Source organism: Carcharhinus amblyrhynchos, chromosome 27 (assembly GCF_965287045.1).
Source record: "Carcharhinus amblyrhynchos chromosome 27, sCarAmb.v2.hapA, whole genome shotgun sequence".
Classification (NCBI taxonomy): Eukaryota; Metazoa; Chordata; class Chondrichthyes; order Carcharhiniformes; family Carcharhinidae; genus Carcharhinus; species Carcharhinus amblyrhynchos.
The window spans coordinates 34,246,472-34,258,301 of record NC_137350.1 but is presented as its reverse complement, the minus strand read 5'-3'; positions in this window follow the sequence as shown (position 1 = coordinate 34,258,301).

The window sequence follows — 11,830 nt, the reverse complement described above, 5'->3', positions numbered from 1 at the left end:
ATTATTCTGTTTCTATTTTATTGGCCGGATTCTGTGGTGTTCGAATCTACAAACCAATCAGCAACAGCTATCTGTGCGGCGATTTCTGATTGGTTAATACATCTTCATATCCCGCACACACGGAGCCGGGACCTCCAGTGTGAGGCGCTCTGACTGCAGTTGTTTCCAACTTTTATTAGCAGCTGTTCTCCCGAGTCGCCGCACAATGCTGCCAGATTTATTCCGTTTTCTCACTTGGTTCATTGAGAAAGTGAGCCCGGCTCTGGGAGAAAGCGCAGCCGGCAGCCGAGGAATTATTCCGGCTCCATCCCATTCCAACACCCGGGGAGATGCACAGCTGGATTTCTCCAGGACAGATGTGAATGTGGAAATGAACCCTGGTGGAGACGTCACTGTGAATCTCCGGCAGGATAATTCCTTCCTGCGTTTCCAATGCTCGGTTCAGTGACTGGATTCAGGTGAAACTTCATTTGCCGACGAGGTATATTCTACTCAGATAAATTCAATGGCATTTGGTCGTCGTTTCTTAACTTCAAGAAGAGCAACGCAATCAAAATGAGGCTGTCTATTGGTTAACAAAATGAAATGAAAAGCGTCTTAGAAAGTTCCGGATCAAAGACTGAAGCACTGACTGGGTGAACACTCGCCCTCCTGTCAATCTTCCGGAACCTGGGAATCGGATCATTGCAGCCGCCTTCACTTCCCATGCACATCTGGACAAGAACTGGGGAGCAGACAGCACTGCAGAGAAATGGCAAATCCACCCAGTGTGTGCCCAATGGAAACCAATGCACTGCCTCTGAGAGATTGCGACGCTCAAAATGCGCCCAGCAAGAAGAGACTCACATCAGAGGAAAATCTGAGTCATTTTGACCGTCAATGACTCACCGCGAAAATGGCGCGAAACTCCCGATTGTTGAGTCACATCAAACTATTTTCCTGTTCAAAATGCCACACTATGTATGATTGCTGTGTGTTTTAATTAAATGAAAAGTTATGAACCTCGCCAAAATACTCCCGCCTTTTTGTTCTTCGTCAAACATGTGCCAGTTTAGTAGACAGTAGCAGGAATGTGGAAGGCGATAGTCTAACGGTATTACCGCTAGACTATTAATCGAGGTACTTAGCTACTGTTCTGGGGACCCGTGTTCTGTCACGGCAGATTGTGGATTTTGAATTCAATAAAAAGTATTAAGAATCGACTGATGACCGTGAAAGCATTGTCGGAAAAAAAAACATCCGGCTTGCGAATGTCCTTTAGGGAAGGAAATCTGCCACCCTTACCCAGTCTGACCTACCTATGACTTCAGAGCCACAGCAATGTGGTTGATCCTCAACAAAGGATGGGCAATAAATGCTGGCCAGCGACCCCCAGGGCGCACGAGTGAATAAAGAAAAAAGATATTCGTAAGTGTCTGGAAGTTGTGTTCCTCTGCTCTCCAGCTGCCTCGCCAGGTCAGCGGATGTTGAAAGAATCTTTCTTGCTGAGAAAATATTCACCAGGCTTCAAACGGAAAAATGTACTTTTTAAATATGAAATTACCACTTATTTTCACCATCTTAGACAACGATTTCCAGGATTGGCCACGCTAAATTGCCCCTCAGTGTCAGGGAGATTAGCAGGGTAAATAGGTGGGGTTCCGGGCATAGGGTCTGAAGGGAGTGCTGTCGGTGTAGGGTTTGATGGGCTGAATAGCCTTTCTCTGCTGGTAGGGTTTTTATGGTTCTACAACAAGGGGATAGAGACAACAGGGAGAGAAGCGAAATACCCAAAATTCTGCATGTGAAATGAAATGAGAGAATGTTAGAAATACACGGCATCTACGGAGAGAAGAAATTAGTATGTCATTTCAAAAAACTTTCATTGTGTTCGGGCGGCAGAGCAACAGCTCTGAGCAGGGCAGTCATGTTTCAGTGTGAATATGAGTCAGTGGCATTCAGCGGCTGCTCATACACAAACATATTCAATGTATTAAAGGAGAGCTGCAACCTCTATAGAGGCTGCTTGTAGTTGTAGTGAGAAGCGGAACTGCAGTTGGAGAGAGTAGAGACCGATGATCAATGCTGTCATATCTCAGCAGCGCCGAGCAATACGGCGATATTCAAAGTGTTTAACAATCACTGAGCTCCAGTCAAACTCCCACACAGTCAGTTTGGCGCGCAGTGGAAGGAAGAGACTGATGAACAATGCTGTCATTGGGGGCGTTTGATTTCAGAATGAAGTCACATCCTCTTGTCTCTGGGCGGGGCAGTGTATTCTGTTTCTATTTTATTGGCCGGATTCTGTGGTGTTCGAATCATTGAGAAAGTGAGCCGGGCTCTGGGAGAAAGCGGAGTAGGCAGCCGAGGAATTATTCCGGCTCCTTCCTATTCCAACACCCGGGGCGATGCACAGCTGGATTTCTCCAGGACAGATGTGAATGTGGAAATGAACCCTGGTGGAGACGTCACTGTGAATCTCCGGCAGGATAATTCCTTCCTGCGTTTCCAATGCTCGGTTCAGTGACTGGATTCGGGTGAAACTTCATTTCCCGACGAGGTATATTCTACTCAGATAAATTCAATGGCATTTGGACGTCGTTTCTTAACTTCAAGAAGAGCAACGCAATCAAAATGAGGCTGTCTATTGGTTAACAAAATGAAATGAAAAGCATCTTAGAATGTTCCGGATCAAAGACTGAAGCACTGACTGGGTGAAAACTCGCCCTCCTGTCAATCTTCCGGAACCTGGGAATCGGATCATTGCAGCCGCCTTCACTTCCCATGCACATCTGGACAAGAACTGGGGAGCAGACAGCGCTGCAGAGAAATGGCAAATCCACCCAGGGTGTGCCCAATGGAAACCAATGCACTGCCTCTGAGAGATTGCGGCGCTCAAACTGCGCCCAGCAAGAAGAGACTCACATCAGAGGAAAATCTGAGTCATTTTGACTGTCAATGTCTCACCGCGAAAATGGCGCGAAACTCCCGGTTGTTGAGTCACATCAAACTATTTTCCTGTTCAAAATGCCACACTATGTATGATTGCTGAGTGTTTTAATTAAATGAAAAGTTATGATCCTCGCCAAAATACTCCCGCCTTTTTGTTCTTCGTCAAACATGTGCTAGTTTAGTAGATAGTAGCAGGAATGTGGAAGGCGATAGTCTAACGGTATTACCGCTAGACTATGAATGTAGATACTTAGCTACTGTTCTGGGGACCCGTGTTCTGTCACGGCAGATTGTGGATTTTGAATTCAATAAAAAGTATTAAGAATCGACTGATGAGCGTGAAACCATTGTCGGAAAAAAAACATCCGGCTTGCGAATGTCCTTTAGGGAAGGAAATCTGCCACCCTTACCCGGTCTGACCTACCTATGACTTCAGAGCCACAGCAATGCGGTTGATCCTCAACAAGGGATGGGCAATAAATGCTGGCCAGCGACCCCCAGGGCGCACGAGTGAATAAAGAAAAAAGATATTCGTAAGTGTCTGGAAGTTGTGTTCCTCTGCTCTCCAGCTGCCTCGCCAGGTCAGCGGATGTTGAAAGAATCTTTCTTGCTGAGAAAATATTCACCAGACTTCAAACGGAAAAATGTACTTTTTAAATATGAAATTGCCACCTATTTTCACTATCTTAGACAACGATTTCCAGGATTGGCCACGCTAAATTGCCCCTCAGTGTCAGGGAGATTAACAGGGTAAATAGGTGGGGTTCCGGGCATAGGGTCTGAAGGGAGTGCTGTCGGTATAGGGTTTGATGGGCTGAATAGTCTTTCTCTGCTGGCAATGATTCTATGATTCTACAACAGGCGGATAGCGACAACAGGGTGAGAAGCGAAATACCCAACATTCTGCATGTGAAATGAAATGAGAGAATGTTAGAAATACACAGCACCTACGGAGAGAAGAAATTGGTGCGTCATTTCAAAAATCTTTCATTGTGTTTGGGCGGCAGAGCAACAGCTCTGAGCAGGGCAGTCATGTTTCAGTGTGAATATGAGTCAGTGGCATTCAGCGGCTGCTCATACACCAACATATTCAATGTATTAAAGGAGAGGCTGCAACCTGTATAGAGGCTGCTTGTAGTTGTAGTGAGAAGCGGAACTGCAGTTGGAGAGAGTAGAGACTGATGATCAATGCTGTCATATCTCAGCAGCGCCGAGCAATACGGCGATATTCAAAGTGTTTAACAAGCACTGAGCTCCAGTCAAACTCCCACACGGTCAGTTTGGCGCGCAGTGGAAGGAAGAGACTGATGAACAATACTGTCATTGGGGGCGTTTGATTTCAGAATGAAGCCACACCCTCTTGTCTCTGGGCGGGGCAGATTATTCTGTTTCTATTTTATTGGCCGGATTCTGTGGTGTTCGAATCTACAAACCAATCAGCAACAGCTATCTGTGCGGCGATTTCTGATTGGTTAATACATCTTCATATCCCGCACACACGGAGCCGGGACCTCCAGTGTGAGGCGCTCTGACTGCAGTTGTTTCCAACTTTTATTAGCAGCTGTTCTCCCGAGGCGCCGCACAATGCTGCCAGATTTATTCCGTTTTCTCACTTGGGTCATTGAGAAAGTGAGCCGGGCTCTGGGAGAAAGCGGAGTAGGCAGCCGAGGAATTATTCCGGCTCCTTCCTATTCCAACACCCGGGGAGATGCACAGCTGGATTTCTCCAGGACAGTTGTGAATGTTGAAATGAACCCTGGTGGAGACGTCACTGTGAATCTCCGGCAGGATAATTCCTTCCTGCGTTTCCAATGCTCGGTTCAGTGACTGGATTCAGGTGAAACTTCATTTGCCGACGAGGTATATTCTACTCAGATAAATTCAATGGCATTTGGACGTCGTTTCTTAACTTCAAGAAGAGCAACGCAATCAAAATGAGGCTGTCTATTGGTTAACAAAATGAAATGAAAAGCATCTTAGAAAGTTCCGGATCAAAGACTGAAGCACTGACTGGGTGAACACTCGCCCTCCTGTCAATCTTCCGGAACCTGGGAATCGGATCATTGCAGCCGCCTTCACTTCCCATGCACATCTGGACAAGAACTGGGGAGCAGACAGCACTGCAGAGAAATGGCAAATCCACCCAGGGCGTGCCCAATGGAAACCAATGCACTGCCTCTGAGAGATTGCGGCGCTCAAACTGCGCCCAGCAAGAAGAGACTCACATCAGAGGAAAATCTGAGTCATTTTGACCGTCAATGACTCACCGCGAAAATGGCGCGAAACTCCCGATTGTTGAGTCACATCAAACTATTTTCCTGTTCAAAATGCCACACTATGTATGATTGCTGTGTGTTTTAATTAAATGAAAAGTTATGAACCTCGCCAAAATACTCCCGCCTTTTTGTTCTTCGTCAAACATGTGCCAGTTTAGTAGATAGTAGCAGGAATGTGGAAGGCGATAGTCTAACGGTATTACCGCTAGACTATTAATCTAGGTACTTAGCTACTGTTCTGGGGACCCGTGTTCTGTCACGGCAGATTGTGGATTTTGAATTCAATAAAAAGTATTAAGAATCGACTGATGACCGTGAAAGCATTGTCGGAAAAAAAAACATCCGGCTTGCGAATGTCCTTTAGGGAAGGAAATCTGCCACCCTTACCCAGTCTGACCTACCTATGACTTCAGAGCCACAGCAATGTGGTTGATCCTCAACAAGGGAAGGGCAATAAATGCTGGCCAGCGACCCCCAGGGCGCACGAGTGAATAAAGAAAAAAGATATTCCTAAGTGTCTGGAAGTTGTGTTCCCCTGCTCTCCAGCTGCCTCGCCAGGTCAGCGGATGTTGAAAGAATCTTTCTTGCTGAGAAAATATTCACCAGACTTCAAACGGAAAAATGTACTTTTTAAATATGAAATTACCATCTATTTTCACTATCTTAGACACCGATTTCCAGGATTGGCCACGCTAAATTGCCCCTCAGTGTCAGGGAGATTAGCAGGGTAAATAGGTGGGGTTCCGGGCATAGGGTCTGAAGGGAGTGCTGTCGGTATAGGGTTTGATGGGCTGAATAGCCTTTCTCTGCTGGCAATGATTCTATGATTCTACAACAGGCGGATAGAGACAACAGGGTGAGAAGGAAGAGACTGATGAACAATGCTGTCATTGGGTGCGTTTGATTTCAGAATGAAGTCACATCCTCTTGTATCTGGGCGGGGCAGTTTATTCTGTTTCTATTTTATTGGCCGGATTGTGGTTTGTTCGAATCTGCAAACCAATCAGCAACAGCTATCTGTGCGTCGATTTCTGATTGGTTAATACATCTTCATATCCTGCTCACACTGAGCCGGGACTCCAGTGTGAGGCGCTCTGACTGCAGCAAACTATTTCACTGTTCAAAATGCCACACTATGTATTATTGCTGTCTGTTTTAATTAAATGAAAAGTTATGAACCTCGCCCAAATACTCCCGCCTCTTTGTTTTTCGTCAAACATGTGCCAGTTTAGTAGATAGTAGCAGGAATGTGGAAGGCGATAGTCTAATGGTATTACCACTCGGGTATTAATCTAGATACTTAGCTACTGTTCTGGGGACCCGAGTCACTGCAGATTGTGGATTTTGAATTCAATAAAAAGTATTAAGAATCGACTGATTACCGTGAAACCATTGTCGGGAAATTAGTATGTCATCTCAAAAATCTTTCATTGTGTTTGGGCGGCAGAGCGACAGCTCCGAGCCGGGCAGTAATGTTTCAGTATGAATATGAGTCAGTGGCCTTCAGCGGCTCCTCACACACCAAGATATTCAATGTAGTAGAGAGACTGCCACCACTATAGAGGCTTTTTGTGGTTGTAGTGAGAAGCGGAACTGCAGCTGGACAGAGCAGAGACTGACCAACAATGCTGTCATACCTCAGCAGTAGGAAGTCTCAGGTTACTCACCTGATGAAGGAGCAGCCCTCCGAAAGCTCGTACTACCAAATACACCTGTTGGACTTTAACCTAGTCTTGTGAGACGTCTTGTTGTGCCCACCCCCGTCCAACGCCGGTGTCTCCATATCTCAGCAGAGCCGAGCAATGCGGTGATATTCAGAGCAGAGAAACTCCCACAAACTCACTTTGCCGAGCATTAAAAACGCAGGAAGGAATTATTCTGCTGGAGGTTCACAGTGAGGTCTCCATCAGGGATTATTTCCACATTCATGTCTGCCCTTGAGACATCCAGCTATGCATCTCCCCGGGTGTTGGAATGGGATGGAGCCAGAATAATTCCTCAGCGGCCTGCTCGCCTTCTCCCAGAGCCCGGCTCACTTTCTGATTGACCCAAGTTATGTCTGGAGTATAAGTTTGCCTGTTCATCAGGAGGGTTTAACGGTGTTCAAAAACAGTAAATATTGGGAGTTTCACTGAATCTCAGTGAGTCCCAAAACACTCTGAATATCGCCGCATTACTGGGCGCTGCTGAGATAAGACAGCCTTGTTAATCAGTCTCTGCTCTCTCCAATTCAATCCAATCAAGTCCAATTCAGAGTTGAGACATTGCCGATCCAAGCTGACAAGACAGGGCTTTCACCTCCTGTCTTGGGCTTGATCTACAAGATCCAAGCTGACTGGAGTTAGGCGTAGTTCCTCCTCCCAGGCTTGACCTTATTTGCATCTTTGCCAAAAGGCCGAGATGCCGCTTTTAAAAATTGCTTCAAATGAAGCTGAAATGTAACCTAATGTCTTCAGCCAAGCACAACATGTCGATACCAAACCCGATCGCAGCCAAAAGGCCGAGACCAAGAATCCAGCCGAGAGAGAGTGAATATGTTCTCTGTGTTTGAGGTAATGACACCTGGCCAGGCAGGAGCGAGTTGCTGGAGGTCGGTTCAGTGTGAGAAAGTTACAACATTGTTGTGAAATTTCCCCACAGCTCCGAGCGCTCTCAGACCAGTTCCGCTTCATCCCCGACACTTCCAGTTTGGAAATCGACCAATTCAATTGCATTAAGTCTTCATCCCGGCATCGGTTAAGCCATGTATGCGGCCAGAGAGAAAACAGAGAGACACATTTCAATCATTCTCTGTTACACAAAGACTCCCGTCTTCAGTCAAACACAGAAAATATTCTCAACACTTCATAGAATCCATGCAGTGCAGAAAGAGGCCATTTGGCCCATCGAGTCTGCACCGACCACACCTCACGCAGGTCCTATCCTCACAACCCGTTATTTACCCTGATACGAAAGGGGCAATTTAGCATGGCCAATCAACCGAATCTGCACATATTTGGAATGTGGGGGGAAGCCGGAGCACCCGCGGGAGACCCTGCAAACACGAGAAGAACGTGCAGACTCCGCAGAGTCACCAAGGCAGGAATTGAACTGCGGTCTGTGGCGCTGTGAGACAGTAGTGCTAACCGTTGTGCCGACCATAAAACCTCTTCGCCCAATCGAGGGTTGGAATCCACGACCCTGGGATTCAGAGTCTCATGCTCCTTCGGCTGAACGAGCTGTATTTTTCAAGATTGAAATATACATTTTTTTTAAGAATGTAGACAAATGGAGATAATCGTTGGAGCCGAATTTCGAAGGGTGGACTTGAAAAGAACACCTCAAGTGCAGGAAATAATCAGAGTCTACGGGATAAAAAGACATGTGTCTGCTCAAAGGTCTTTCACTGCGTTTGCGCGGCCGAGCGACAGCTCAGAGCAGCTGCTATGTTCAGTGTGGATATGAGTCAGTGCCCTTCAGCAGCTCCTCACACGCCAACATATTCAATGTATTAAAGGAAAGACTCTATAGAGGGTGCTTGTGTTTGTAGTGAGGAGGGGAACTGCAGCTGGGGAGAGCAGAGAACACAACTTTCCAGACAAGTGCCACTATCTCCTTCTTTAAACAAAAAGGAATGAGCATTTTGGCGAAGTTCAGGAATGTTTATTTATTGAAAGCACACAAACAGAAATCATACATTTTGCTGCATTTCGAACGGTAAAATTGAATTATATTGTTTCAAGTTTTAAAGTTTATTTATTAGTCACAAGTCGGCTTACGTTAACACCGCATTTAAGTTACCGTAAAAACCTCCTAGTCGCCACACTCCGGCGCCTGCTCGGGTGCACTGAGGGAGAATTTAGCCTGGCCAATTCGCCTAACCAGCACGTGTTTCCGTCGTGTTTTACGGTCGGAAATTTCCCGCCTTTCTCGATGCGAATCATTGACAGAATGACTCAGATTTCCCGCTCAGAAATTGCAACAAAATCATTCCTTCCAGTGTTTCCGTTGAGCGGGACAGAGAGATTGTGGGAGTCTCACTGCGTCTCCATGGCTCGGCGCTGCTTAGATAGCATTGTTAGCTGCATTGTTAACCAGCCTCAAAATATATTTTCTCTGCGCGCGTTTTTAGTGAATAAAAATTTCGAAGCTCGCCAAAATGCTGCCACCTTTTTGTTTAAAGAACCTTCACCAAGAGTAGATAGTGGCACTTGTCTGGAAAGTTGTGTTCCCCTTCTCACCCCAAACACAAGCAGCCTCTATAGGGGTTGCAGTCTCTCCTTTAATACATTGAATATGTTGGTGTGTGAGGAGCTGCTGAAGGGCACTGACTCGTGTCCGCTTTGAACATGGCAGCGTTACTGCTCGACCGGAGCGTTGCTCCGCCGCCCACAAACAATGAAAGGTCACTGAACTGATATTTTATTTCATTTCCATAGATTCTGAGCATTTCCTGTATTCGCCGTTTTAATTTCAATCCATTATCCTGAGCACTTGGCTTTTTACCTGTTTGATTCCAACTGCCTGTCATAATTTTTCAAACTAATATTTCTATTTTAAAGTTGGAAACTACATTTCTCCCATTGCAGTATCGAGAATATTTTCTGTGTTTGAGTGAAGACGGGAGTCTCTGAGTAACAGGGAATGTTTGAAATGTGTCTCTCTGTTTTCTCTGTCGCTTAACCGGTGCTGGCATGAAGATTTGATGCAATCGAATCGGCCGATTTCCAAACTGAAAGCGCCGGGGATGAAGCTGAACAGGTCTGAGAGAATTCGGCTCTGGGGGGAAATATCACAACAACGTTGTGAGACTCGAGTCCGTTCCACTATTAAAGATTGGAAAATAGCTCCAAGCAGCCGGAGTGAAAACAGAGAGACATTTCAATCATCCCCTGTTACTCAGAGACTCCCGTCTTCACTCAAACTTCTCCAGCTGGGATTTTGTCCACATTCACATCTGTCCTGGAGAAATCCAGCTGTGCATCTCCCCGGATGTTGGAATGGGATGGAGCCGGAATAATTCCTCGGCTGCCGGCTCCGCTTTCTCCCAGAGCCCGGCTCACTTTCTCAATGAACCAAGTGAGAAAACGGAATCAATCCGGCAGCATTGTGCGGCGCCTCGGGAGAACAGCTGCAAATAAAAGCTGGAAACAACTGCAGTCAGAGCACCTCACACTGGAGGTCCCGGCTCAGTGTGTGCAGGATATGAAGATGAATTAACCAATCAGAAATCGCCGTGCGTGTCATGGTGCCATGTCTTTAAATTGACAAATCAGGATAGAGAAGATCCCTTTGGACTGTTCACGCCCAGCGCCAAAATCTGCACGCGAACTTCCGAACCGGCGTCGCCAATGGAAAGTAATCCACTGCCTCTGAGAGATTGCAGCGCTCAAACTGCGCCCAGCAAGAAGAGACTCGAATCAGCGGCAAATCTGAGTCATTCAGTTTCTCAATGATTCACCCGGAGAACTGGCGGGAAACTCCCTATTGTAAAACTCCCTATTCTCACTGTTCAAAATCCAACTAAATCTAGCATTTTTTCTGTGTTTTAAGTGGATATAAATTTCTAAACCTCGCCAAAAAATCCTGGTTTGAGTGAGCTTTGTATAAACACTCACAAACTCACTGAGTGAACATTGTAAAGGCAGGCAGGAATTCTGTAAACGGAAATAAAGAACAGGAATAAAAATAACAGAATTACCCCCCCCCCTCCACCAGCCAGCCCCCCTACCAACTACACCCCCCCCCCCCCCCCCCGCCGCCCCGCTGGCCCCGAGTCATTCTGAAATCAACTTCGGCGACAATCATTGAAACAGTGAGGAGCCGAGGAATTATTCCGGCTCCATCCCATTCTAACACTCGGGGAGGTGCACAGCTGGATTTCTCCAGGACAGATGTGAATGTGGAAATAATACCTGTTGGAGACGTTTGAGTGAAGACGGGAATCTCTGAGTAACAGGGAATGATCGAAATGTGTCTCTGAACCTCCAGGTTGTTCTGTTTATCCGGAGAGTTTGGTGATGTTCAGGAGCAGAGAATTTGTGGGAGTTTCACTGAATCTCACTGTCTCCCAAAACACTCTGAATATCGCTGCATTGCTCTGCACTGCTGAGATGTGACAGCCTTGTTGATCAGTCTCTGCTCTCTCCAGCTGCAGTTCCGCTTCTCACCTCAAACACAAACAGCCTCTCCAGCTGAGATCAAATTCGGTGCAGTGACCCAGCGCTCTCACTCAGGTGGGCGTGAGACTTCCGTCTGCCTGTAGGGGATGGGGAAGACCCCGTCAGCATGAGGTAACCCCTTGCGTTGGGATGTTAATATCCGCATGTATATGTAGTCCTTCGGAGGTGGAGGGAGGGGTCAGAAGGGTTTAGTGGTTGGGGAAGAGGCCGGATTCCCGTGAGGTGTACAACTTTCTGAGAGACATAGACAGAACAGAAAGAAAGGAAACTTTCCCCTCTCCAGAGGGGCCAATAATCAGGAGGCATTGTTCTAAGATGGGGGGGGGGGGGGGGCGGGGCGGTGCTGGGGATTTAGAGGGAATTTGAGGAAAAATGCCCAGAGGGTTGTGGGAATCTGGAACGCACTGTCTGGAAAGGATGGTAAAAGCAAGAACACTCACAACATTTAAGAGATATTTAGAC